The sequence below is a fragment of the Rhododendron vialii genome, chromosome 5a, assembly GCF_030253575.1.
Source record: "Rhododendron vialii isolate Sample 1 chromosome 5a, ASM3025357v1".
Taxonomy (NCBI): domain Eukaryota; kingdom Viridiplantae; phylum Streptophyta; class Magnoliopsida; order Ericales; family Ericaceae; genus Rhododendron; species Rhododendron vialii.
In genome coordinates this window covers 31080172-31106605 of record NC_080561.1, presented here as the reverse complement: position 1 = coordinate 31106605, position 26434 = coordinate 31080172, and the positions used below count along the sequence as shown (strand labels likewise).

Genomic DNA, 26434 nt, shown 5'->3' with positions numbered 1-26434 from the left:
CTTCCATAAATGGCATACAAGCCTATTTATAGGGCTTATAAAATCAGCCTTACAATGGACAAAAAGGCCCCCAAAATATCCCAAAAACATACTAAAAGTAGAAGCTTTCCATATATAGAAGGTTGAAATATTCAGCAAAAAAGGTGCTGGTCGAAGGGCATTGGTACCAATACCTAAAAAATGAGGTATTGGTACCAACTCAACTGTCTTCTAATTCAGCATGATGGTACCAATACCTAAAAAATGAGGTATTGGTACCTCTGTGTGAAAACTGCAGAACAGGGTCAGCTTGGGCCATCATGCCTTGTCGTGCCCCGACGGCCTTCCAATGCTCCATTACATGATCAACGGGACTTGGCGGAGGTATCCCTAGTGGCCTTGGAGTCTCGGATATCCTCGAGGGCCATCCTCGATGCATATGCCTTGCTTGAAACACTTTGGCATACTCCTTGCCATCTCGACCTCCGGCCAATCTCTGAGGTTTCTTGTGGCACCGTTAGGCTTCGGTGACAATGACCATATGCCGCCGGGCACTTGAACTCTTGGTGACATCTCGAAACGTCTCTTGGCGTACAAAATCGCCTTATTAGCACGTTTTACCTAAAACACATACAAAAATCCTTTACGTGCAATATCGCATAAAAACGACAACATATATGTACAAACACAACATACTAGAGGACTTAAGCACCAAGAATATGCATTATTAGGTGCTTATCAGTAAATATCGAATGAAAGTGCGTGCATAGAGAATGTACAACAAATTTAAAAATTTCTTAACCAGTACCCTTAGCGTAAAAGAATTAACTTAGTCAGAGCATCAACAGTGGAATAAACAAATGTGAATACTCAAAACATGCCACATCAGATTTTAACTATCCATTTAGAGATTGCTAAAGTTAGCAATATCAAATCTCACATTGGTTATTTTTTGCCCATAATCAAAACCAATGGGACCTCCAAACTTTTTTCCTTCATTTCACGCATATTTTTTGAAAAAACGATTTTTGAAGGGAAAAAAAATAGTTTATGTTAGAAACAGTTAAAAAATATAGTTTTTCAAAAAACACACTTTATTCACTTAAAAACTGTAAATACAAATTTGAGAAATTTTGAAAGAATTATATTTACACAAATAGTTTTGAAATTTTAAAAACTATAAATACATTTTTTAAAAATAGATTTTGTGTAAAAAGCAATTTTCTATAAAAAGAGTTTTGAAATTTCAAAAATAGATTTTTGAAAAACACCCTTTATTTACTTATAGTTTTTAAAAATTTTGAAAAAATTATTTTTTGTAAAAAAAAAAGTTTCTGAAAAAAACAGAAAAAATAATCTAAAAGTTACAATTTTTTAAAATTATTTTTTGAAAACATTGTTGAGAGAGAGAGAGAGAGAGAGAGAGAGAGAGAGAGAGAGAGAGAGAGAGAGAATGAGAGAGAGAAGGTTTTTGTGTAATGTTGTTGTATTTGATTGAGAGATAAATTTTGGTTATTGACAATATATTGCTAGCTTTGATTATTGAAGAGCCAAAATTTGATGAGTTGTTAAGAGGTTGCTAGATTTGGTTATTCCAATGTGAGCACTTTTTTGATTCAACATTGCTAACTTTAAAAAAAAATTATTTTGCTTATTCCACTGTGGATGCTCTCACAATGATTATAACTTTTCATTTTTTCTTTCGCACTTCGTAAGGATACCGAAAACTTGGAAAAACATTATTAACACATGAATTTCAATCTTAGTAATGTGATTCATGTCAAACCAAATAAAAAATAAAAAAATCCTAATTCTTGGTATGGAAGGAGATTCTCTTACCCACTCTCTTGTTTTCTAAAACCCGAAGCCCTCTGTAACGACCATGATTTTTGGTAAATAAAAATTTCACTAAATATTTAAATTTTATTTTAATTACTTAGATTTCTTTTAAAATTCTATTTCTATAATCCGTCATAATTAGATTTAAGTCCTTTAAAATTATATTTTTTGACTAGAAGTCCTTCATTGCAAGTAGAATTAGTTTTCAATCGACTAGTTGGAGGAACCGAACTACCAAATCACCTAGTTACAATTTCCTAACCCTAGATGAACCTTTTTGACTATATTTGAGCCTTATGAACTCCTCCCAACCCTAATTGAACCATTAGGCCATTAGAAGTAATTATTATACCCCATGACTAGTCATTCAAAACCCATACCTATCACCTTTATTTCTCTATCCATTGGTTAATAAAGGTTAGGAAAATCTTTATCCCTTGGATAATGGAAGCTAGACATGCCAAATAATACAAAGATTAGACAAGACAAAAGGGAGCCATCATTTTGCTTTTAAAAGAAGCAACCTTAGCCTTGTCATGCATGTCAACCTTAGACTTATAGCCCTAAATCTAATATTTACCCTCCAAGACTTACTTTCCTAGATTTTTTTCTATATATATATGCATTGTACTAGGGAGAGAGAGAGAGAGAGAGAGAGAGAGAGAGAGAGAGAGAGAGAGAGAGAGAGAGGAGAGGAGAGGAGAGAGAGGCCGAGAGAGAGAAGTGCGTGTGTGCATGTGTTTTGTACACTCCATTAAGCTACATCTTTTAGCCAACTTCACACTCAAGCTTGACAACTCATTTCTAGGCTTCTTTAATCATAAATCTAGCCCATGATTTTGATCTTGCTTGTAAGCAACCCCTCCTATGACAAGACAAAACCATACCTATCATAATTACCCTTTTAACCATTAGACAATAATTGATAGGGAAAATTTTATTCATTGGGTAATAGAAGTTAGTTTTGCTATAAATAAGACCCCTCACTTGCCATTCAACTCATACCTTGAAACCTTTCAACTTTTCTATCTAGAAAGTCTTGTATTCTTGTATTGTTCTTGCTTGTTCTTCTTTGTTCTTGAGTTCTTCAAGAAACTAATCCTAGGCCGCCACCAAACAACCACTCGACCACCATTTCGATCCATAAAGTTTAAGTAGTTTAGTCAAGATCTAGTTTCGAGAGAAACTTTTCTCTTTCGAAGCTACCGGAAGCTCACCGTAGAAAGTTACTCCCTCCGACGTACGTACTTTTTTCATAGCAGTACCTACCGCCAAGAAGAATGGTAGATTTTTCTGTCCTCATTATCTCTAAGTATACGTAGAGCCCCATGTACGCTATCTCTAAGTATAAATGTATATATTGTTGTTTTGTTTGAAATGTATGAGAACTTGAAAAGTGTTTTACTAAAGACTTGAAAAGAAATATGACGATGTTGAACATATTGACCTTATTTTGTGGAAAAACACATGTTGTTTTGAACTTTCCTAAAATGAGGAAAAAACGGATTTTGAAAGATAGGAATTTATCGTTTGATTGGAAGTATTCGTATTTTGATTTTTAGGATGGTTATGAGCATGTATACTTGAATTACTTGTATTACTTGTCTTGTTGTAAAGTATAAGTGATCTTCACTTCAAAAGCGTCCGTACATGTGGCGTTATACTTTAAGTAGTGATTTGAGCATGAATAGTAATATAGAGTAGGATGATCTTGCTAGTTTAGTTTCAAGATTACAATGAATGATTTATGATTACGTATGTGAAAGTCCTACCGCAGAGTCGTTGCATGAAAATGAGACACATAAATCGAGAAAGTAGAAACATGACACCTAAGATGTGGTTAACGGAATGATGTGATTTGCAAAAGAGAAATGTTTTAGAAACTACAATGTGGCCGGACTTGGTAGCCCATTGTGAGGAGTGCGTGTGTAAACTATTTTCGAAAAACCAATGGAAATCCAGAGTGGCGGAACCATTGTGGTATACTCGGGAACTTGGAGCGGCAGAACCGAGGGATGAATTGTGGTTGGGTTATCCACGGAGAGGAGCCAACACAATTAGTTTAATGATTTTCAAAAACCACATGGGAACTCGGAGCAGCGGAACCATAGTGAGGATACTTAGGAACCCGGAGCGGCGGAACCGAGGGTTTTGAATTGTGGATTGGTTATCCGTGTAGAGGAGCCAATGCCAAATTCAATGTTTTTGTGTGCCAATGGGAACCCGGTACGACGGAACCATCGTGAGGATACTCGGAAGACCGGAATGGCAGAACTAAGGTTGGGTGTGTTAAAAATAATTTTGAAAATGTTGATTTGGTAAATAAAATGTGAAACCAGTGACACGGTCTACGAAATGTTGCGTAGGAGAAACTCAGAAAATCAAAAATACTAATGTTAGTTTGGATAAGTGAATGTGGATGTGTCATTGTTAACTATTTTGTTAGATACGAATGTACTATGTGGAAATCGTTAATATTATGATCTGATGTTTGTAAGTTAAGGGTTAGTGGGTATGGATTATTCTATTGAGCTCTAATAGCTCATGGTGTTATCTCTGGTGACCCTAACATATTATACCGGTGGCGACGTTGGTATAATGTATCAGACTTTGTAGATGAACAAGGTGAGCTGTACACCTTGGAGACCTTTGGAGCTGAAGAGCTGGCTAGAATGGAAGAGCAGGCGGAGCTGTAGATAGGAACCCTAGTTTTCCTTCCATGTTTGAATAAAAGTACTCTTGTGAGAGTTATGTTGTAAATATGAGCCAGACTCTATTTAGTTTTTCAATGAAATTGCTTATTTAACGTATCCGGAAATTGGGGGCGTTACACCCTCATTTCATTAGAGATGCGTTCGGGGTGGGTGGGTGGGAGGAGGAATGAATCTTCAAGCGACAACATGATGCAAATCTAGAAGTTGTTCTAACTTTGTATGACAAAAAAATTCTAAAAGCGAATCAAGATGTTCACAGATCGCATACATGACTATTTTAACATTGCAAAACATTGAGAAAACAAAGTTATCAAACATTGAGAACCCAAATGCTTTTACCTGAATTTCGATTTTAATTTGGAAAACATGGAAAAGTAGAGCAAATGGACAGAATAATTAATTAAATATTGGAAAGCCAAAAGCATTCAACTGTTTAGGGGAGGGACCGCGCGAGCGCAGGCCCCCGCTACTACAAATTATGATACAGGCTCCACCGCATGGGTAGACCTTAGGCGAGCACCCCTCCTAAGTGTAATGGAGATCACTAACCTAGGCCATGCGTCTTCTAGATCGCTCACTGACCCGTCCAGGTAAGTATGTTGTAATGTAGCCCGTTGTTGCTCATTTGTACATGCGAGTCTTTAGTTCTCTTTTTTCTTGTCAATATGCATGTGCATATTGACTTGGGATACAATACGATACCAAGGTAACTCTGATAACTTGTTTGTTCAATGATGTCTATCTTTTTGCATGTGGAGAAAAAAAAAAAAAAAAACGCTAATTGGAACACGGAATCGTACATCGTTATATTCTCATTCAAGTTTATTTTCCTATGATGATTCGCTTCTCATCTTCTTCTCTTCTTTTAATCATTGTTCTTCCCATCTTTTTGCGCAGCTAAAGTCCGTGTCTCAATCGTTTCACATTTATCTTGAAATGTTTTGGCGCATTCCAAAAGTATCCGCGGGTAACTATTGAATGATGATTAACTGAAGAAAGTCCCCACGGAAAATGGCTTATATCAGCAAAAATTGAAAGCCACAATTCATTAGCCCACAAGTCCACCTAACAGTTTCGTAAAGCCACAAGTCCACACAACCTAAACTCTAGGGTATCCTATGAATGTGCCTAAACTATTAAAACTCTATAATAGAAAAGTGAACCCTAAAACTCTATAAAAGTGCCTAAACCCTAGGGTACCCTACTCTACAATAGGAAAGTACACCCTAAAATTTTATAAAAGTGTCTAAATCCTAGGGTACCCTAAAATGGAACTGAGACCTTACAAAATTAATAGGTGGACTTGTAGGCTTATGAAGTTCAAATAATGTACCTAAAACTAATTTTTTATCCCTCAAGCAAACCCTCAAGGCAGAAATTTGTTTGGTTTCATTTGTTCAATTCCTTCATTTGAGCATTTCTTTTGTATCTCATCTTCGCTTTTGTGATCCAGTCGCGGGAAATCAGTGTTCGCCCTTCATCGGTGAGAGCAAAGGTTTCTCTGTGTTAATTATGATAATTCTACAACTCTTCTCTCTCTTTCTCAACCATATTATAACGGATAAAAAAAAAAACTATTATAAGAAAATTCTACAGTGAAACTATATAATAGTCCGAGTCTCCGAGAGTACCGCCACGTGATCAGACAATGATCAAACAACATGAAGACAAGAACAGAAAGATACGGAACAAACAAGTTCTAAATAATGCTTAGAGATCAATTGAAATCAAGAGTAATGGTGTCTACGGTGTCTCTAAGCAAACATTCAAGTAAAAATTGTTCGGAGCATAGCAGAAAATCGAAATGACAAACACCACGAATGAAATTAATCGAAGTAAGTCCCGACGTGAAATGACTACACAACCAGGAAAAGAGTGAAGACAAGGAAAAAATTGAAGCTCTTCCCATTTGCCTCTACGATGGTTCTCTCAAGCAAACACTCAAGCAGTTGGTAGGTAGTCATCTCTCTCTCTTTCAAACATCAGCAGGCAAGAACCGGATGATAGGAGAACAAATGAACACAAACATTACTCTTGTAATCTCCAATCGATAGAGCTTATATCCCGGAAGGATCCAAGACCATTTCAGAAATTACTAACGAAGTTTAATCATTGAAATGGCGAGCTTCAATACCTCCAAAGATCGAGGAATTTGTATAACTTCCAAACGCACTGACCATAAATGCAAATTCTGAATTCCAATTGGAAAACACAATTGGACATTGCAATTAACCCTTGAGAGACTAAATGCTTTCAACTTAACTAGGAAGGGGCTGCGCGATCGCAGGCCCCTGCTTGCACAAATTATAACTTAGGTTCTACCACTTGGGTAGACTTCCGGTGAACACCCCTCCTAAGTGCAATAGAGGCCACTAACCTAAGCCATGAGTCTTATTGATCACCCATTGACTTCGTCCATGATGTTTCTTATTTGTACCTGCCTTGCTTCTTACCTTTTTGTAATTACTCGATGTGGGACTTCAAAACAAGGTGAGCCTTTAGTTCGCTCTCTATTCCTGCTTGCTTCTCAATTAGGCATGCAGATGCATTCGCCACTCTTTGTTCACGTCCGTTTTGACATGGGCTTATAGCCAAGAGTCCCGATTCATTTTCTTTGCTTTGCTCATTATCTTGCTACCTTGATTCAAAATCCATATAACGTCGTTCGATGCATGTGGATCCATGTGCATCGAACGGCTCTGGACGCAATTGTGTTCGGAGTTGCGTTTTAAAGTTGTGTTGGTATCATTGCTCTACTAGATAATTCACAAAACAAACAAGATGGCAGTTAATCGAAGAAAGAAGGTGCAATCTTTCCATCCGTTCCGATGACGGCTTCCTCTTAAGCAAACACTCAAACAGTACGTGAGGTGTAGTATAATAAATCAATTTGCTTCTGTGTTACTCACGCCACAAATTCAGCTTAAAATATGACATGTTAGTGAGGTTGAAGATACCTCTTCAGCAAACTGTTTTGTGTTCCAAAAAGCCCAAAAAAAATTTACTAGCAATACCAAAAGGAGTAGCAAATCTGATTTAGAGTTTTTGCTTTATGCCCTCAAATTTCACTACAACTCCAATGATCTTGAAACTCATCCCACACAAGGTCTTCGTCCTCATTCCTCAGTTATGAATGCTCGGCTTGAGACCGTTGAAATTCATTTATCTTTTGCATGATCCCGCAGATACCCCGTTTTAACTTTCAAATTCTCGTTTCTCATCAAATATTTGCCACGAGAAACGAGACCCAAACAGATGGAGCACTTGTCCTCTTTAATCCCACAGCATATACTTGGATTCAAAAGCAAGGTCCTTGTCACAATTGTGTTGTTTCTTGCCCTGATTTCCTCGATCTCAACTTCATCAACGAGAGTTTTCATTTTTGTAATAGAACTTTCTGCTTGAACAGCCCTTCGACTCATCCTTGAGCTTATTATGGTTTCGTCCTCTCTTTGGAACTATTGATGTAAAGATCTCACACCCTTTCTGAATCATTCCCGCCACCACTCTAGGCACAGTTTCTTCATAAGTGCCTAACAAAAGAACCAAAGAAAAAGTTAAGAACTGATATGTGAGGGGCCACGCGAACGCAAGCCCCCACTTCCAAAAATTATGACACAGGCTTCACCACTTGGGTGGACCTTAGGCAAGCACCCCTCCCAAGTGCAATGGAGATTCCAGACCTAAGTCATGAGCCTTGTTGATCACCCATTTAACCCCGTCCAGGTAAGTATATGTAATGTTGCTAACCTAGGCCATGGAGCCTAGTTGACGTATGTTTTATTGATGGAAACGGATCCTATTTATAGATATTGCCCACCTCTCCTATTCTTGTTAGTTCGATGTGGGTCTTATGGCATTTATACAATAATGTTTTGCCTTAAAAACTTCAGAAGAAGAAAAATTAGAAACTTTTCTCTCGTCAATCAATAAACTATTCACTCGTTGGTATTCTTTAAAATCCACATTTGGGCAGAAAGGAAAAATGCAATGTTAATTGTGAAAAAGGGTTTTTGGTCTCTACTTTAATGAAAGATAACTCTTAGCCGCTCATTTAAGCCCAACACGAAATGGAGTGAGCAAAACTTTTCTGCAGGTATCCTATATAAGATCGCACCAATTTTGAAGAGTTCCTATTAAAAAAATAAAAAAAAAAATTGAAGAGTTCCAACATGTGAGAACTGGGAACTCACAGTGGGCGACCCTCGAGTCAATGGCCCAACAAGTACCTATGTGATTTCTTTAAGAACTGTTGTGGTTGTTAGTTCTCATCTCTTCAACTCTACAGCTTGCACATTGATTTTGGAAAAACGGCTCAAGAGAAGGATGTGATTGCTAAGGATGTTACTGAAGTAAGCTTTGTTCATCGCTACGTTTGTACCACCTTCTTGAGCCTAATATCTCGGGCCACTGCTTATCATAATATTGTTATTGCTTTGACTTGTGCAGTTGATCGGTAAAACACCACTTGTATACCTCAACAACGTCGTGGATGGCTGTGTCGCTCGTGTTGCTGCCAAGCTAGAGATGATGGAACCCTGCTCTAGTGTCAAAGATCGGTACATATTAGTATATTACCTCTTGATTGTCTGTGCTATTTTGCTTCGTAGTACCTCAAGCATGACCATAAGCACCAACACTCCTAGAGATCGCCGTATCCATGTCCCTGACGTGTTAAGGACATGACAAAACATGTATGGGACACACCACTTGGCATGTCTGTTAAATTTAATTTAATTTTTTTGTGGGGACACGGCAGGGAAATGGGAGACACAACAAGGGTTCAATATGCAATTGGTTTACCTTTTTAGGAGTAAATGTGTATTACTTTAGATATTTGGGTTAAAAGTGTAATACGATGTACATATGATGCTTTTATATACATATTGATGCTTTGTGCTTTTCCACACAGCTCCCTTGCTTAAAAGTAAATTTTGTTTATTTATCTTTTCCGTGTCCCCCGTCATGTCAGTGTCCCAATCTTTTTAGAATCCTGTGTCTGTGTCTGTGTCTATATCCGTATCCATATCAGTGTACGAGTCCGTGTTCTATCCGTGGTACATAGACCATAAGTCTTAGATTTTAGTGTATTGCGGGACTGCCAACTAGATTGCAATGCACTAAATTATTTCTGGCATGCAGGATCGGGTATGGTATGATACAAGATGCTGAGGAGAAGGGCCTCATTAAGCCTGGCGAGGTTAGTCCAAAGCCGCCCCTAGGTTTTCTCTTGTTTTGTTATTTGCTCAATTTGATTTTTGTCATTGTGGATTCCTGTAAGATGGACATCTATTCAAATGGAACTCATATCGTGTCGTCAATTATGTGCTGTGTAAATAGTGGATTTCTCCTCTTTTCGTTACTTAGTTCAGTTAACTGCATCATCGCTTTGTAAAATCTAGTACTCCCTGCATACCTATTTGTTAGTCCATTATTCCATTTTGGATGTTCCAAAATGTTGGTCCATTTCTGGAAAAAAAAGTAGAAGTTTGAAGATTTTTCAAAAATATCCCAAAGTAGATAGAATATAGGGGCAATAAAGGAAATGAGGTCATTAAACTTGAGTATAGGTGCAATCATTACATGCCTCCTTAAAAAGTTTGAACTCCCAAAATGGACCAAGGACATGGAACGGAGGGAGTATATTTGTTATCACTCTTTTTAGCACACATTGCATTCATTCAGGACAGCATGGTTTAGCTCCAGGGGGAGTGACTCATTTCACATATATAGTTAGTCTCAGACAAGGATGTGCCTAGTTATTAACTGATTAACTATTAAGTAGATGAATGTAAAGGAGTTCATCAAATAACAGCGATCATACCTACACAATTCATGTTGTTGTGAGCCTGACAAACTTTTCTGTGTAATTTCACACACTGCTGAAGAGTGTCCTCATTGAGCCAACCAGTGGTAATACTGGCATTGGCTTGGCATTTATGGCGGCAGCTAAGGGTTACAAGCTAATCATTGCCATGACTGCTTCTATGAGTATGGAAAGGAAGACCATTCTCCGAGCTTTTGGAGCTGAATTGGTTCTTACGGATCCTGCCAAGGGTGTGAATGGGGCTGTTAAAAAGGCAGAAGAGATACAGGCGAAGACCCCAAATTCCTACATTCTTCAGCAATTCAAAAACCCTGCCACCCCAAAGGTATTGATTGCATGAGTGCTTTCTGAGTATATTTATTATTAGCATATATGTTGGTAGCAGATTGCAAGATGTAGGGGGATGAAAACAATTGACGCTTCGGATCAACTGGATCGCAACGGCTTATTCGTGCCTCTTCACCGGAACCCTAGCTCGACGTCTGAACCCTAATCTGCAAAATAGACAGGGGGTGAGTGCACCTTTGCCTCTCGTGGCAAAGGCCCTCCGATGCTTTTGTTAGTATCACGTACTAGAAAACTCAGCCCTAATTATCAGTAGGAAAGCAATAATAATACAATATTGCGTACCTTTTACCTCTAGGCTTGCTCTGTTTATATAGACATCCGGATGCTTGCTGTCCAAGCATCCTTATTGCCATAGGATTCCTAACTCGTATAGGAAACCCAGGATATCAAGGAGTCTCGTTTCCTTTATCAGTTTATGGAAAAGAGTCCTTTTAGGATTCTTTTCCTTTAAGAGCCGAACATCCCATACTCGTTGGGTATCTTTCTCAGATCCTATATTCTTGGGATCTTTTATCCCTATATGGGACATGACTATTCTGGAATCTTCCAGAGTATTCTCTCTGCTCCTACTCTCGATTGGAGTTCCATCTTTGTTCGGCCGTCTCATAGCCGAACAGACGGCTTGGACCAGTTACCTCACATGTAACTGGTCCTTGAGCCCGTACAACCTTCCTGGACCATTGACTTCTCATGTCACTGGTCCATATTGCCGAACACTGGTTTAGCATGATGACTGTCCTGTCTATATTCAAACTATGGTCCCACGTACCATTTATTCGGATATCGATTGCATTGCTTTCAACCCGTGATCACTCGTATCACGTGCTAGGTTCTTTATATCATCTGTTCGGCTGTATCATAACCGAACAGTCTTTTTATAGCCATGACTTCTCATATCACTGGTCCATATCGCTGTTCACCGTACTGCCCGGCGATAAGTCCAGTTGTATTCACCTTGCACTCCTAAACATCACGTGTTCGGCGACTAAATGTCTCTGCTCGGGAACACCTCCCTACAATTGCTCCCCAGCTTCATGTATTTACCACTGTTCGGGGGCAATATATGACGCTTTTAGAAACAGAATTTTTACTACGACCAGACTCTTCTGATCCCATGCAGCCATAATTTCAATATCTTATTGATGTATTTTGGCGCCTCCGTCATTATACCATCTCGAGGTAATGACTCCACGTGGTACTCATCGTACGCTTTTCATTTAATGTGATCTGCCACTCTGTCCAAACGACGTCAATACGCCGTTTAGTTAGAACCCTTTTCCCCGTTACTTTTCCTGTAACGGCGTAAGAGGGGACGCTTCGTCTCCATTTCTCCCTCTTAAACCCCAAAAAGGGGTCATTTGGGTTTTTACCCAAAAACACTCGAACTTTCCTTGAGAATTTCCCTCTAAGCTTTTCTGCCATCGCCGCCTTCTGAAAACCCGATCGCGTTTCAGGAAATCGTCACGGTTCCCTTGTAAGATTCTCGTTCTTAACTCTATTTTCTCTGCTTAGGTTTTCCATCTGAGATTTCATTCTCGAATTTGTAGATCACTTCTAGGGTTTCAGTCACGTCCAGTCGTATTTTTACACTTCCTTCGAGTATATCCATGGCGGATGAACACGATAACCTTCCTAAACCCGGTAAATTTAGGAAATTATGCGAGACCCCTTCTGCCATGACAGCATTTAGGAGGGATTACAACGTTCCAGAAAATGTTGGTCTCGAACTCGCCCCTCTAGGGGCAGATAGGGACGGTGGCTCTTGGGATAGAATGTGTATCCCAATCGTAGCCATCGTCGAAGGCGGGGTCCGTTTCCCCCTTCATCCACTCCTTCGTCAAATCCTGAGTTGGTACCGTCTCACTCCAATGCAAGTGTCAACAAATGTGTTTAGGTTGATAATGGGGGTAGTTGCTTTGAATAGGATTCTAGGCACCCAGCTGGGGATCTGGGATATTCAGTGGTGGTACAGCATTGTACTTAACCCTGATTATAACACATACTATTTCAAAGTAAGAAGGGCAGAAAAGCGCCTCGTGCTCAACCTGCCAGATTCTGCTCGGGACCATGAGGTTGATTTTCTCTATGTCACTGGAGCTTTCGAACCTCTAGGAGAGGATGGTCAAGTGGTGGGGCTCCACTGCCCCCACATATGGGGCTACCCACGTAATACTCCTCATTTTCCTAATTCTGAAAGTTTCTGTTTACTGCTTTCTCGTAGCGTTTCCTTATGTCTTATTTATTTTAACATTTTGGATGCAGCTGATAACGCTAACCACCGTCCCAGACGTACACCAAGCAATATCCGAACAGAGGATATCAACAAAGTACTTAAATATACAGGAGTGCCGGGTACCCGAACAGCTGGTCGGGGTCGGGACGCTGACGTGCTGCTGGGGTACGAACCTTCATACAAAGGAGTCATTGATAGAAGACTAGCTCATCCCAGCACCAGTGCTGCTTCTACCTCCACTGCCCCCCAACCACGAAACACAAGGCTACAAGCTGGTGTCACTGTTGCCGGTCAGTCAGACGAGATTGCTATCCCTGACGGTGTACCTCAAACACGTGTGGTACTCAGAAGATCTAGGCGTAGGCAAGTCATTACCGAACAACAACCTGTTCTTCACCCAATCACCAGTCAGTCTTCCTCATCCGGATATTCTCGATCTCCTCCGACTCCAGGTACAATGACACACCAACCCATCAACCTTAGCTCTTTACTTACTGTCTCCACACGGGGACGTGGTGCTACCAATAGGGTAGCATCAACTGGTGTCCCTCCCCCGCGTTCACGTCGCAATAGGGGGGATCTGCACGGTCATCTTCTTCTCCTCGGGAAGTTGATACTGCTACAGAAGCCACCGACTTCCATCGAGACAAACGTCCAAGAACTGACAGTCAAGATGGTACTGCTCCTGGAGCAGTTACCGAAACTCATCATCCCATCTCTCCAACCACTGAAGTCCTTCCTCAGACTTGGACGCCTCCCTTCACTAGGGGAGATCGTCCCGTTCATGTCGGGGATAGTGCTAGCTCTTCGGAGACAGCACTTGCCCTTGCCCAAGGCTTACTGCTCCCTGTAGATATGCAGAAAGAATCTGAGGCTACATCTGATCGGCTCGTCGCCACTGGACTCGTCAGTGGTATTAGGGTAATGTGATCTAATCTTTTCATATAAGTCTTAGTGCATATTTCATACACCACTGGATATTCTTATTGCTTACTGTTCGGTGTTTTGCCAGTTCATTCAAAAAATGGTCACTTTAGGTAAAAAGTACCAAGAAGCAGACGCAGAAAGGGTGAGGCTGATGAATGACAATACCAGACTGCTCCGAACAGTTACCAGGCTGGAGAGAGAAAGAGACAAGGCCAAATCTGACTTCAACCAAACTAAGGAAAAACTTGAAGTTGCCGAAGAGAGCCTCAATCAGGCGTTATCAGAGATTGATACTGCCAGAAAAGCTGCTTATGAGGATGGGTACCAGAAAGGATTTGACACCACAACTGCGAACTATGTTCAACAGATTCCTGCTCTTCAAGATCAAATTTGGATTGCTTGCTGGGAAACCTGTTTAACAAAGGTTGGCGTTGCTGAGGACTCTCCATTGTGGACTGATAATGATCTACCGAGCAGCCGGGCTGCAGCTTCCCAACAGCAAGATGTTCCTCTAGAAGATGATGTTGAGCAGCAGATTGAAGATTTTACTGGAGCAGAAGAAGACATCCCATCTGGTTCCCAGGCTGTCCTGTCCCCAGCTCAAGATGCAGTCAATGAACCCATTGTGTTGGAGGAGAATCCAGCAGATGATGGGGCAGGTCCCCAGGTTAATACGGATGTTCCGGAAGTCCAGAATGTGGACTGACTGTTGGTAGGCTTGTCTGAACTCCTTGTTTTTGGTTGCTGGTCCTGCGTGACCATAAGCACTTGGCCCTGTGTGGCTCCCAAACTTTTAATATTTTGTCTCAAACAGGTATTCGGCCCTCTGTGGCATTTGCTCGGCTCTCTTCTGTTTATTACATCTGTTCGGATGCATTGCTTTAATCTCAAGTATTTCGTACTATTGATTTGTTTGATCATATATTGTGTGTCTGCATAAGTATTTCGTACCCAAGCAGATCCTAGAAACAGGACGTCGTTGTACTGAATCTAAGTTTCACGTACTTAGAAACCTTTTGTTAAACCAGTTTTTCGGACTGGTTTTCAAGTTTTAGTACATACAAGTGTTTTCATACTTGTATTCGTAAGGTTCATATAGGTGTAAGCCAAGCCATTTGCTTTTTACAAGTCTTTCAAGTGTTTGTCATACAAACACTTGATCATAAAGGATTTCCTCAAGTTTCACGTACTTAAGTATCTCGTACTTGTATTCGTTAAGTGTCACGTACTTAAGAATTTGGCTTACATTTAAGTCAAGCCAATATAGTCTCTTAAGTATCACGTACTTAAAATACCATATAAGTATCTCGTACTTTGAACGTCCATACAAGTATTTCGTACTTGTATTATAAAAAACATACAAGTGTTTTCATACCTGCAGTTAGTTTAAGTGTCACGTACTTGCTTTTAAGTTTCACATACTTAAAAGGTATACCCTGCTCCCCAATACGAATAAAGGAGACTAAACTCGTAGTTCGTATTTAAATACCACAACAGTTATATGAAATAAGTGATTTTATTCATAATCTGCAAAACGCAAGAGGGCGTTTATTCGTACCCCAAAAAGTAATCAAAAATAGAACAAAGGAATTATATTCGTAATTCCCACACAATCACGTAGTGCAAATCTAAAACAGATTTTAATACTTCTAAACAAAGAACTTTCGTAAATTATGAACATTCCAAGGTCTTGGAATTGGATCACCATCCAGATCTGCCAATCTATAGGCTCCTATGCCCACAATTTCAGTTACTCTGTACGGGCCTTCCCAGTTGGCCCCCAACTTACCTTCGTTAGCCACCTTGGTATTGCCGAGCACTTTTCGTAGCACAAGGTCCCCAACACCAAATTCCCTAGGATGAACATGTTTGTTGTAGCTTTTCATCAGCTGTTCTTGGTAAGAAGCAAGATGTACCAAGGCTTTTTCTCTCTTCTCCTCGGCAAGATCAAGCTCAATTTCAAGGGCCCTGTCATTGCCTCCACTTTCAACCAAAGCTGTCCTGTTGGTCGGCAGACCCACTTCCAGAGGTATAACAGCCTCTGTTCCAAATGCCAACGAATAGGGGGTCTCTCCCGTAGACCTCCTAAGCGTTGTTCGGTGAGCCCACAAAACTAATGGTAACTCATCAGGCCATTTGCCCTTAGCTTTGTCCAGTCTTTTCTTGATTCCATCAAGGATAGTTTTATTAGATGCCTCTGCTTGCCCATTACTCTGAGGGTAAGCTGGGGTGGAATAATAATTTCTTATTCCATACTGGGCACAAAAAGTCTTGAATTTCTTCTGAAATTGGGATCCATTGTCCGTAATCAATGAATAAGGGACCCCAAAACGAGTGATGATGCTTTTCCACACGAACCTTTCTATCATAGGTTCAGTGATTTTGGCTAATGGTTCTGCCTCAATCCACTTCGTAAAATAATCAGTTGCTACAAGCAGGAATTTTCGATTCCCAGTTGCTTTGTGCAATGGACCTACGATATCCATTCCCCATTGGGCAAAAGGCCAGGGACTCGTCAAAGGCACCAGATCCTCAGCAGGTGTTCGAATCATTGGTGAGAATTTCTGACACTTCTCACAAATCTTTACATAAACTTTTGCATCTTCTTGCATGTGTGGCCACCAGTAGCCTTGAGTAAATGCTCGGTGAGCAATGGATCTCCCTCCAGCATGGCTCCCACATGTTCCCTCGTGGATCTCATGAAGGAACTTCTGTACCATCTCAGGATGTACGCATAGCAAATAAGGACCTGTAAAGGATTTCCTGTACAACTTACCCTCTGGGGACATCCAAAACCTAGCAGATTTGACTTTTATCTTATGGGCCTCCTTCTTATCAGAAGGGAGTATCTCGTCTCGTAAGAACTCTATTATTGGGTCCATCCAACTCGGTCCTTGGTTCACGTCCAAGACCAAGTCTACACTCCTCCCAATGCTCGGCTCATTCAGATATTCAACTGCTACCTTCCTTTTGAACTCAGTAGGAACAGCCGCAGCCAACCATGCTAAGGAATCCGCATGAGCATTCTGTCCTGAACTTATTTGCTCAATATATACCCTCTCGAAGGTATCAAGCAGGTCCTTGGCTGCCTGCACGTAGGCCACCATCTTTTCATTTCGAGTCTCGTACTCGCCGGACAGTTGATTCACAACAAGCTGGGAATCACAATACACCCTTACCCGCTCTGCTTTAAGGTTTTTCGCACTTCTCAGTCCTGCCAAGAGTGCTTCATATTCAGCCACATTATTGGATGCACTAAATCCAAGCCGAACAGAGAGTTCAATCAGAACTCCTTGAGGAGGAAAAAGGACAATTCCAATTCCAGAACCAGTATTACATGCTGATCCATCAACGTATAGCTTCCATTCTTTAGGATCCTGTTCGGCAAAAGGTTGATCTTTCAAGGATGATGTGTTAGCCGCCTGCTCCTTTCTCGTAGGAGGCGAGGGAGCTACAGTGGGGGAAAACTCTGCCACAAAATCAGCCAACACTTGGCCTTTAATTGCTGTTCGCGGCTGATATTCGAGATCATACTGGCTCAGCTCCACAGACCACGTCGAGATCCTTCCCGAGAAATCTGCCTTTCGAAGCAGTGATTTTAATGGATACTCGGTATGAACCACAACCTTATGGCTTTGGAAGTAGTGTGGCAATTTCCTAGTTGCTGTCCTAAGTGCCAGGACAAGTTTTTCTAATGGCAGATATCTCGTCTCTGCATCCAATAATGTCTTGCTAACATAATAAATGGGGATTTGCTCGATCCCCAAATCCCTCAATAAGACTGCACTAACTGCGTGCTCGGAAACAGCTAAATACAGAATTAAGGACTCACCTGGCTGTGGAGTTGACAATAATGGGGGTTCGGCCAAGTACTTTTTCAGGTCTTGGAAGGCCTGCTCACATTCAGCTCCCCATTCAAATCCCTCCCTCTTTTTCAGTAACTGAAAAAAGGGTCTGCACTTGTCACTTGACCTACTGATGAATCTGTTCAATGCTGCTGCCATTCCTGTCAGCCTCTGGACTTCCTTGGTAGTTTTGGGACTCTGTAATCTCTGCAAAGCATCAATTTGTTCGGGATTTGCCTCTATCCCCCTTATGGTTACCAAATGGCCCAAGAACTTTCCTGAACCAACTCCAAACGCACACTTCGAGGCGTTGAGTTTCAACTTGTATTTCCTCAAAATGTCAAAGACTTCTCTTAAATCAGTGATATGCCCTCCTTTTTCTCGACTTTTCACCACCATATCGTCAATGTAAACTTCTAAAGTTTTCCCAATGAGATTTTTGAACATGATGGTTGCAAGTCTTTGGTATGTAGCCCCAGCATTCTTCAGTCCAAACGGCATGACACTGTAGCAGTATAATCCTCGAGGTGTGATGAAGGAAGTCTTCTCTTGATCAGGTTCAAACATAGCAATCTGATGATATCCTCGATATGCATCGAGAAAACTCATTCGCTCGTAACCAGAGGTTGCATCAACCAACTGGTCAATCCTGGGCAAAGGAAAACTATCCTTAGGACACGCTTTGTTTAGGTCTGTGAAGTCCACACAGACACGCCACTTTCCATTCTTCTTCTTTACTACAACAGTGTTGGATAACCACTCGGGGTAATAGACTTCTCGTATTGCTTTGGCTTCCAACAAACGATCTACCTCCTCAATCACTGCATCTACATGCTGCACGGCTGCCCTTCGTTTCTTCTGAATGATCGGCTTGTGCTGTGGGTCGATGTTTAGATGGTGACAGATCACATCTGCATCCACCCCAGGCATTTCCTCAGGCACCCATGCAAAAACATCAATATGCTCTTTCAAGAATTTTATCGATTCGGCCTTTTCATCTGTTGGTAGTGATTCCCCAACCAAAAAATATCTTTCAGGATCAATCTCGTTGATCTGAATCTTCTCCAAGCCCTCTACCACTTTTTCAGCCGGGCTTCTTCCAACATCTTCGATGGTTGGTTGATCTGGTACTTCCAGTGTATGAATATGGTGGACTTTTGGGGCTGTTTTGATGATGAAAATCAAGCATTGTTGCGCCACCTTCTGGTTGCCTTTAAGAACTTCAATCCCATTTGATCCTGGGAATTTTACTATCTGGTGATAAGTCGAGGAGACTGCTCTCATCTTATGCAACCATGTCCTCCCTATAATCGCGTTATAGGAAGAAGGGACATCGACCACTAAAAAGTCCGTTCTTAGCACCACTGATCCGGCCCGAACAGGTAATGTCACTTTTCCAAGGGGCCAAACTGCTCCTGCACCGAACCCAATAAGAGGCGTTGTAGACTGTTCTAAGTCTGATTGTGCCAGCCCCATCTTCTTGAATGCATCGTAGTACAATACCTCTGTACAGCTCCCCGAGTCCACTAGAATTCTTTCGATGTCGTATTCCCCAACTCGTAGGGTTACGACCAATGCATCATTGTGGGGTATTTGGACCTCCCCCAAATCCTCATCACTGAATGCCATGCTCTCTTTGCGTACATCAGTCTCTCGCCCCCTCTTGTTTCCCAACCGCATCACATGCTGATCATGCTTGACTTGCCTCTGAAATAGCCTAACCTCACTTCTCGTGTACGGTGTGGCCAATCCATGTATCATATGGATGACGCCTCTAGGGTTTTGTTCGTAACCCAACTCCATGGCTTTCCCTTTCTCTTTAGGGTCTTCCTGGATAAATTCCTTAAGATAGCCCCGAGAGACTAAATCATCAAGGTGCCTTTTATATGTCTCACAATCTTCCGTCATATGGCCCCAATCCTTATGATAACTGCAGTGCTGATTCGTAGCACGTTTTGCATCTTTGTCTCCTCCTGGACTCGGAGGCCATTTGAAATATGGTTGATTCTTTATTCGATAAAGAATCCTGTAGATTGGCTCCTTCCAAACTGTAGTGACAGAAAAGAAGGATTTAGGGTCTGGAGCTTGCTTTTCTTTGTATGACTCCTTCTTATTCTGTCCGTACTCCTTTCTATCTCTGTAAGTCTTGGGTTCTGGCTTCTCCACCTTTTTAGCAGGTGCCTTTGGCTGTTCGGCAATTATTCTGCCGTCCTCACGGAGTATGTCATCCTCCATTCTGGCATGTTGTTCTATCCGTTCCATCAATTTAGCCAGGGTGGCTACCGGATGTTTATTCAATGAACGGCGCAGCTCTCCCCGAACAGGTAAACCAGTTTTGAATGTTGCAATTGCGTACTCCTCACTACAACTTTCAATCTCGTTGAAAGTCTCCCAGTATTTCTTTGCATAATCCCTGATCTGTTCGTTCTCCTCCTGCTTCATGGTGGAAAGACTTTCAAAAGTCTTCGGGGCTTTTCTGCTTGTCAAGAACCGAGCAGTGAATTCCTCTGCCAACTGCCTCCATCCTCGTATGGATCGTGGGGCCAGTTTATGAAACCAGGACAAAGCCACTTTGCCAAGACTAGAGGGAAACATCTTGCACAAGATGGAATCATCCCCCTCATGCATAAACATGGCCTGTTGATAATGCTGTATGTGAGCCACGGGATCCGTATTTGTCTCGTAAAGTACGAACGCCCCGTGCTTCACTCTGCTCGGCAATCTCGCTTCTTGCAGCCTCCTTGTAAAGGGGGAGGCCGCAATATTACTCAGGGCCTTGCGTGCTGCTTCTCGTGCAGTCATTGTGCCATCCTCTTTTTCCTTCAAATTGTGGGCTGAAGCTTCGGCCCAATCAGCATCAGGTCTCTCGTACCTGTCTCGATGATGCTTTCTCGTATCCTCTTCCTCGGGGGTAGAACTTCGATCTCTGCTTCTCCTTTTTCGTGAAGAAGTCTTTCTCTCTGGTGTTCGGCTTCTACTTCTTCTTCCCCTTTTTCGTGGAGAAGCCTTATGACGCCCTTTAACAGGACTTCTACTCCCCCTTCTGCGTGAATGAGTCTGTTCATGAATCACCAGGGCCCGTCCGTCCCTTTGGGAATTCCGTCGAGAGAGTCCAGAGTCCTCGGGGTGCTCTCGTACCTTCTGCAACTCTCGTATCTCGTACTCTCGTTTTCTTATTAAACGAGCATATTTCTCGATTTCTCTTCTTTTTTTATCAAGGACGTCATCATCGTTGTGTATACTCTTTGAACGAGTATCTGACTCCTCTCGTCGATGAGACTTGCTCCTTCTTGTGGAACCAGTAGCAGTTTTGTCTCCTTTTTCTTTGGAGTTTTCTCTGTCATGTCTACCAGTGGGCTTTCTCGGAGCACCTGGTGGAGATTTATCTCTTCCTCCACCCAACTGGTCCTTTGGACTAAACGGTGTGACTGGATTTTCTTCCGTCATGATTACTTTCTTCAAAAAATCTGTTCGTTTCCCACAGACGGCGCCAATTGTAGGGGGATGAAAACAATTGACGCTTCGGATCAACTGGATCGCAACGGCTTATTCGTGCCTCTTCACCGGAACCCTAGCTCGACGTCTGAACCCTAATCTGCAAAATAGACAGAGGGTGAGTGCACCTTTGCCTCTCGTGGCAAAGGCCCTCCGATGCTTTTGTTAGTATCACGTACTAGAAAACTCAGCCCTAATTATCAGTAGGAAAGCAATAATAATACAATATTGCGTACCTTTTACCTCTAGGCTTGCTCTGTTTATATAGACATCCGGATGCTTGCTGTCCAAGCATCCTTATTGCCATAGGATTCCTAACTCGTATAGGAAACCCAGGATATCAAGGAGTCTCGTTTCCTTTATCAGTTTATGGAAAAGAGTCCTTTTAGGATTCTTTTCCTTTAAGAGCCGAACATCCCATACTCGTTGGGTATCTTTCTCAGATCCTATATTCTTGGGATCTTTTATCCCTATATGGGACATGACTATTCTGGAATCTTCCAGAGTATTCTCTCTGCTCCTACTCTCGATTGGAGTTCCATCTTTGTTCGGCCGTCTCATAGCCGAACAGACGGCTTGGACCAGTTACCTCACATGTAACTGGTCCTTGAGCCCGTACAACCTTCCTGGACCATTGACTTCTCATGTCACTGGTCCATATTGCCGAACACTGGTTTAGCATGATGACTGTCCTGTCTATATTCAAACTATGGTCCCACGTACCATTTATTCGGATATCGATTGCATTGCTTTCAACCCGTGATCACTCGTATCACGTGCTAGGTTCTTTATATCATCTGTTCGGCTGTATCATAACCGAACAGTCTTTTTATAGCCATGACTTCTCATATCACTGGTCCATATCGCTGTTCACCGTACTGCCCGGCGATAAGTCCAGTTGTATTCACCTTGCACTCCTAAACATCACGTGTTCGGCGACTAAATGTCTCTGCTCGGGAACACCTCCCTACACAAGATTAGTTATTTGATGGACATCTTACTTTAGATCCATTATGAAACCACTGGACCCGAGATCTGGAAAACTTCCGGTGGGAAAGTCGATGCCCTGGTTTCTGGGATAGGTACTGGAGGAACAGTTACAGGTGCAGGAAGCTACCTTAAAGAGAAAAACCCTGACATTAAGGTAAGCTTTTGGTTAGGAGAGTTCTTATTTTCTCAATGTACTTCTTCCCTCTATTTCATATTTGGTCTATATTCTCATTTCCTGTTTTGGGTTGCCTTTTTTTATTTGTTCAGTTGTATGGCGTAGAACCTGTTGAAAGTGCAGTTTTATCTGGAGGGAAGCCTGGTGAGTTTCTGTTTCTAAAATGTCTCAGCGAGTTATCGTTAAGTGGTGTAGAACCAGTTCACGGTGCAGTCCAATGCCAAAAGCAGCACAATTGGGCTATTCACGATGATCGTTTGTAATAATGGTATAAGTTTTGGGGTTTTGTATGCAGTACGCAATGTCACGTTGTGCCCATATGCTGTCTTTGTTGTCAATAATGAATACGAGAGCAAAATGTAGCGTTTTTGAAATTTTTATTTAAACTACTTTGCTGAAAATGCAATGTGGGGCATGATAAGCAAAATTGTAACGTCCATGTATGATGTATCTAGTTATCATTTTGTTAAGAATGCTGATTCCATTATTCTAGAAGAACATACAAAACCGTTCCTTCTTGACGACATTGGATTCATTGTGATAAATCTGTAGACAATTTTTATGTTCCGGTATCTTCTGTTAACATCAACATTAGAAACCAATTAGAAAATATGACCTTCCTATTCCATTCGCATTTGTCGTTCATGTTGTTTGGGTGGTAATTAATGGTTGTGACAGTTACCTAGCAGGCTAATACAGAGTTATATTATTCCAAATCGCAATCATCTCATACCATTGCAGAGGAGAAATGTCTTCTTTCAAGCTTACCTTTCTTGATGTTTGTCATGCTGTAACATGTAGGCCCTCATAAAATCCAAGGAATCGGTGCTGGTTTCGTCCATGAAGTATTGGATGTCCAGTTACTCGACGAAGTTATTCAAGTAAGCATGCTCAAAATCTCAAGCTGTCTCATTCAGGTTTAGTAAAATAGGGGTAAGCTCGACACCTCTAGTCCAAGGACACCAAGTCTTCAGAAGTTCAAACCCCTAGAGTCTTTTCCTGGCCCGAAAGGAACGGTAGGGTGAAACTGTACAACTTTTTATGCCCAAATAGGTGCTCCTTTGGCTGCTCCTCTTATTCCATCCATTACCGATAGCTTCTAGCTACGGATGCAAGGAAAACCTCTCTCGTTTACTCTTGCCCCTCCTAAGAAAGCCTTGTCCAAGGCTTCCGTGCTACAAAGCCTTGAACAAGTAGTCTCCTACCAAAAGACTCGCATTCAAGCCCTCACACCCCTACTAGTTCAAAACCCCATTTTCCCATGACCAATATCTCTTATCACATCTTGTGTTTCGTAAAGAAAATAAAAGAAAACGAAGGAGGGGATTGGTTTCTGGTCTTCTTCTTTATAATCAACAACTTCGGATTTATGCAGCCTTCAAAGTGCATAAACTAACTGTCGCTAATTAGGTACCTAATCACCTGCCGCACAAATTAAGTCCTTATTGGGGATTGCGTTCATTATTTCTGAACGGTTTTGGTCAGGCAACATTGCAGATATCAAGCGAGGAAGCTGTTGAAACTGCTAAGCTTCTTGCACTTAAAGAAGGTTTGCTGGTAAGAACATAATTATTCTCATTGCTTAGCAGCTTGTCCTATGAGGTATTTACCACTCCTCTTTCCTCAAATGAGGTTTTCTATTAGTCACAATTGTGACACTTCAGTGGTTAACTGGTTTGCAGGTAGGAATATCATCTGGCCGCTGCGACAATTAAGATAGCTAGGAGGCCAGAAAATGCTGGAAAACTCATTGTCGTAAGTTTCGAATTTTCGCTCTCCTCTACCGCATCATGTGTGTATATTCGAATGTCTACTGGGAAATTTGTTCTAATGCAGAAAAATCTGTCATGTTAATTATGAAGGGTGTAAACCATTGCTTATTCTTGAGTAATTTGTCTGAGCTGAACACCACTTGAAAACTTTTGACTGATTTACTATAATTATTTTCGATACATTGTTTTTCTTCGCGTAAATCTGAAAAAGCTGACAGCGATTTCATAATATCTTTTTCGACAGGTTGTGTTCCCCAGCTTCGGAGAGCGTTACTTGTCATCTGTGCTGTTTGATGTCTTGAAGAAGGAATCAGAGAGCATGACTTTCGATCCCTGAGGTTTTCCGTAGCTTCAAAAGGTGCTACCGTCTTCCCCCTTTTCTAGTCTGAATAGAAAAAATTATCGAGATCATGGTTTTAAGTTCGGAACGCAATTTGGATATGGGAGCTTTGGCATGATAAGTTTTGCATGTAATAGTTGTTTCACCAACGCTTGGGTTTGCCGAAAGGTTTATTGCCGGGCATCGATACAACTCTTTGTTTGGAGATGAAATAAGGTTTGGTGCAGAATTTTTTCTCTGTGGTTTCAAAGGCAAATCCATGACTTGGAGGCTGATTTCTTTTCTCCTCTTTCCTTTTTTGTCTTTGGAAAGTAAACTGGATATGTTTACTGTTTGGAAGTCAATCATATTAACTGCAATTATTTCAAGGGGGCTATTTGCTTGGTGCGATGGCAATTACTTAGAGCTTCGAAATTTGAGAAATAAGTTTAAAATGACAGCATCTTTGAATTAAGCTGGAGGTGAAATCGGAAGGTAGGAAACCCACGGATTTTTCTGAAAACTTGGTGTCTGGGGTGGTTATTCGGTCGGTGTAAGACAGGTCGGATCAAAGTTTTAGGTGAAAGCGCAAGGAGAGGTTGTTTGGCGTAACCGCGTAAGCCTCAAGGCGTTGATGCATAAGCTTTCCGAGATTTTAGTTTTTATTTACAAACTATAAAATTACCTAATATATACCATAAAAGAAGGGATAGTCTTTGCACCGTACTTTAAGCGCCTCACAAAAAACATGCAAGTAGTTGATAGAATTTACAAAAAGGCATATTAAGGCAAAAAAACATAGTGCATTAATAGATCTAACTTTTAAAAGCAATCTAAGTCATCTTGCAAATACTCGAAAACCCGCCTTCTTGTCCCCAACAACTATAAATGAACCGACTCTTTAGTTATGAAAAGAAAAAAGAACACTCTTCTGATCCTCATTACCTTCCTCCTCTAAGCAAGCCTACAAAACAAGAAACCGGTTAGCGATGCCCGGCTAGATTCAGCTGGTGGACTGCGATGCATTAGTTATAGACACTGAAAGAGAAGAGGGTACAGAAAACTTAGAAAAGTAATATCTCAGATCAAGAAATCACGTAACTCATTGCATTTTGCCTCTTGTATTTTGATCAGGAAAATGTTAATGCTCGTTTGAAGGGTATCACGCTTCAGAAAGTGTGTTGGAGATTTGTGAACACGCATACAAATAAGAATACATTGAATCGTGCAACGAGTGTATTGATGTTCTGAAGTTTTGGGTATTATTTGTACTTCGACCACCTCCATTTGCTTAGCCCCAACAAGCGTGCAATGCACTGGACAATAAAGAACATCAATGCAATTCTTTTTTATTTCTTTTTTATGTAGTTTCGTGCATCGATGGGGCAAAATGCTAATTTTGAACCTGTACCTAATTGGACTTCGGGAGATCTAGTCTTAGTTTTCATTTGAAGTAAAAAATGCACCGCGCGATGTGTGAAACACTTGACTTTGAGCACATGGGTGGTCCCAAAGATTACTCCATGTTTTTTCACCTGTTTCAAATTATTTCGTTGTGCTGCACAAATGGATGGTACCCTTTCCAAATTCATGCCACAAAGGTCATATTTACCCATTATTTTTCCGAATTTTCTTCTCTCTCTCCAATCAATTGTTCATGGAAATTCCAGACACGATTCGTTAACACGACACAAAGTTAGAGGGTTTGGGTCAACTATTTTTTGACACAAACACGAATATAACAAGACCCACCACCACGAAAATTAAATGGTTCAAAAACGGATTTGACTCGCGTAACTTGATAAGGACACAAGTAACTATTTAATGTTCGTGTCGACACGTTAACACGATACGACATGACTCGAACATGACACGGTTAGTTTTGATTCTTTCAAATTTCCTATGTATCAAAAGATTTGAATTTCCAAAATCATGCTTGGTTAACTTGTATAGGAAAGTATCAATTTGTGG

The 26434-nt window shown here is 41.1% G+C and overlaps 1 protein-coding gene, 3 non-coding genes and 1 pseudogene across 4 annotated transcripts in view; 1 reads left to right on the top strand and 4 right to left on the bottom strand.

The window, feature by feature from the left end:
• LOC131325252 (endonuclease 4-like) overlaps positions 1-26434 on the bottom strand; it is a 92082-nt gene that overhangs the window by 24168 nt on the left and 41480 nt on the right. The window lies entirely within an intron of this gene.
• Positions 4971-5130, bottom strand: LOC131328196 (U1 spliceosomal RNA). Its single transcript, XR_009200468.1, has one exon. It is a non-coding gene; the product is annotated as a U1 spliceosomal RNA (small nuclear RNA).
• On the bottom strand, positions 6799-6958 carry LOC131328199 (U1 spliceosomal RNA). The gene has a single exon (XR_009200471.1). It is a non-coding gene; the product is annotated as a U1 spliceosomal RNA (small nuclear RNA).
• On the bottom strand, positions 8105-8266 carry LOC131328164 (U1 spliceosomal RNA). The gene has a single exon (XR_009200439.1). It is a non-coding gene; the product is annotated as a U1 spliceosomal RNA (small nuclear RNA).
• Positions 8826-24766, top strand: LOC131325251 (cysteine synthase-like; annotated as a pseudogene).